The sequence below is a fragment of the Hibiscus syriacus genome, unplaced genomic scaffold (genome assembly GCF_006381635.1).
Source record: "Hibiscus syriacus cultivar Baekdansim isolate YM2019G1 unplaced genomic scaffold, ASM638163v2 tig00113725_pilon, whole genome shotgun sequence".
NCBI classification, from domain to species: Eukaryota; Viridiplantae; Streptophyta; class Magnoliopsida; order Malvales; family Malvaceae; genus Hibiscus; species Hibiscus syriacus.
Genome location: NW_024063471.1, coordinates 956,028 through 959,375, shown reverse-complemented (window position 1 = coordinate 959,375; position 3,348 = coordinate 956,028). Strand labels below are relative to the sequence as shown.

Below are 3,348 nucleotides of genomic sequence, written 5' to 3'. Positions count from 1 at the left end.
ATGTTGTTCTGCTACTACAACCATAATAATTCAATTTCACTAATGGAGGAGGGTGGCTTTTCTCCTAATTATATATGCCCATAACTAAATAGGGTCTATTCTTTATGATCACTACATACCTTACTCCACTCCACGTTCTCCAATATATTCCTGATGAAGCTAATTAGCTTTGATATTTCTTGTATTTCTTTTCAGTGGATCATTGTTAACGTTTTTCTGTTTGAAATAGTAATAAATAAGATTCCTTGTTCACCAAGTTAAGATGGTGCTCGCATCATAATGTTTCCAACTACAAATTGACCTTCCTTTTTCCTACTTACCAAACACTTGGGTTGCCTGCAACAATTTTGGATAAGATTTCTGCACTGGAACCATCTAGATTAACCAGGCAATGAAATGATAGGGCATTGGAGTATAAGATCCAAACATTCCAAATTTATTCAAAGCATCTAAATTTTTTCACAAGTATGGATTTATTCAAAGCTCACTGTCTGTCACTATCCATGTTTACCCTCAAAAAGCAACATTAAACAACAGGAGATTAATGTAGTTAAAAAAAATTCAGAAAAAAAAGAGAAAGAAATCATCATGACTGTTGTCTCTATATATATCATATATAGAACCGTCTACCCAGGTTTTTCCTACAAAAATTTGTACACCATATACCCAATATCATGAGACCTACCTAAAACGCTGGCGAATCGGAGTCGGTGTGGGTAGATGAAGATGTCGAAGGTGAACTTGAATGAACTCCCCCTTCACTATGGCTACCGCTTTCTTCCGAATAATATGGTCGCCGTATTTGCACCATTGTTCCTGATGGTTGAGCAAGTGTGGGCAATGGAGTTGCTACAGGGGTGTAGATTCCGCTGGTTGGTGTCACGGTGGCGGTTTTAGTCAATGTTGATGTCGTTGTCGAATTCATTGTGGTATATTCTGATGGAGGGACCCATATGCCTCCGACCACCACAAACTGAGGTGCTTGCAGATTGGCTTCGTGTTGGACGGGATTGACTCGGTCTCCTTGTGTACAATCTGTATTTCTGAAACAGATAAAAACACATGAAATGAAAGGTTTAGGCTACGCAGGAACTTTAAAATGTATAGTTCTGCAGATAGATTAGAGATTATTCAACAATTTCATACCGAATTTACACCTAAAATCTATTGAAAACAAGATCAACATTGCCAAATATAGTGGAAACACAATAGTCTAGTTGCAGTATTTTCTCAGAATATCATATTGTTTAAAGGGATAATTGTTATCTCTAGACATCCTGGGTTTGAGTATGAACAGGGTTTAAATATTCATTATCAAATTAGTGAGTCTTTCGAAATAATCACCTGTAAATGGCTCTTAACTTCATCATTCGTAAGTCCATCAACCTTCATCAGCTCCCTAATTTGCTTTGGGGTGGCGACTGCAAAACAAAATCCATTTATAATCGAGTCCTCAACATAATCGAAACTACAACGAAATAATAAAAACTCACCGAGTGAGCCGCCGAGTTGCTGGAGATCATGCAAGAAGCGCCGATGCAACTCCGGCGACCAACACCGTCTTTGCTTTCTCGAAGGCTGACCTTCCTTTTCATCTTTTTTACTAGAGTTTCCATTATTGGCTTCTCCTCCACCACCTCTACTTCCACTTTCTGTTGTTGAAGTACTTGTAGCTGAGGCATTGTTTTTTGCCTCCACAGATGATTGAACACTTTTTTCTGCAGTTTTTCTCTCTGAAACGGTTGGAATGCTCCACCGTTTTTCTTCACTCCCACTGCACTTCCATTATTACCAGCATCCTAGAAAAAGGAGGGGAAAAATCCCAGAAACTGTTAAATCTTTTGGTTGGAGATTTTATAAAAGTAAGAAAAGGGTACCTCATTCAAAGGTAGATCTGAGGATTGATTGTTGTTATTCCACTGCTGAACGGATCTAAGCCAATCGGATTTCCTCTTGTGATCAACAGCAGAAGGGACATTCTCTTCTTTTGATTTATGCGATTCTTGTTCATCGCCTTCCTCGGAGCAATCAGAGCCTTTCTTAATCGGAATAAATTCTTCCAAAACCAGAACGTCACTAGTCGTCTGCTCCGAACAATCCGAATGCCCTTGCATGTAATCCGTCGTGGTCGAACCACCAGATATCTCTCTCTTGCATGTCTCAATGGCTACTAAAAAACCAAACAAATTTCAGCACCCAAATAAAAAAACAATTGAAACGGAGAACAAAGAAAAAGCAAACCTTGGGTAACAAGCTCCAAACACAAAGGAAGTTCGCGTTGAAAGACTTGAAGTTTACGTTCTTCTTCTTCTAAAGCTTCGACATATTCATGGCATCTGCGCATTTTTTGAGCGAAATCCATCTTTATCATTTTGAAGAAAAGAAAAAAGTTTCAATATTTTCACTTAAACTTTTTTTCTTCTCCCTCGTTTTTCAACACCCGGGTTACAGAAACAGTGGGGGGGGATGAATTTATAGGCGGATTTCAGACCAAATAGCATAGATAGATCCGAAGAAGGTGAGAGAGAGGCAATGATGAGCAGTTATGGAAAAGATAAATAAATAAAGGAAAGGGATCTAAACAGAATCAGGAAGAGAATAAACTTGGGTACCAAGAAAAAAAATACATAACAGATCAAAGGCTTATATTTATGGATCACGACTCCAAAAGAAATTAAGCGATAAATTGGAACACAACAAGGGAAAAAACCAAAGTCGGGGCGTCGCGTAACAAAACCAAATTGAATCTTTGAATTTTTTTTTGGGGGTGGGGTAGAGAGAGAAAGAGCTTGTAGTTAGTGATACATAAAGGACGTTATAGTATTCCCGGTCAAATGATTTTCTTAGTAAAATCATTGTTATTATTTTTTTAAAGATTTGAATTTGAGCATTATATATATATTGAGGATGTGAATGTTCAATATCTAAAGATTAAGATTTTTTTAAACACATATTATTTTATACTTATTTTAGATTAATAAAAAAATGGCCATTGTTGGCATTAAAATTGAAACTTATTATCAGTGATTATCTATTTTTTATGGTGTGTATCATGGACTTTTATTTATATATATTTTATGCATAAAACTTTTACATTGTTAATATAAATGTTGGTCCTTCAAAATATTTTTAAATTATCGTTGGGTATAGGTTTAGAATTTGTGATTAAAAGCATATTATAAAAGGGTATAAGTAGGGGGTATTCTCATTGTTGTTTATTTTCTCTTTTTGCAGGGGATAAGTGTAAATGGTGTATCGTTGTTAAGCACTAGTGCGTAATATTAGAATGGCCTTTGAGTATATAGAAGGCCATTTTGATTATTTCTTCAATCTTAATTATATGAATGA

General features: G+C 36.2%; 1 pseudogene; it reads right to left on the bottom strand.

Moving 5' to 3' along the window:
- Positions 1–670: 670 nt before the first annotated feature.
- LOC120187437 lies at positions 671–2,746 on the bottom strand (annotated as a pseudogene).
- Positions 2,747–3,348: the final 602 nt, after the last annotated feature.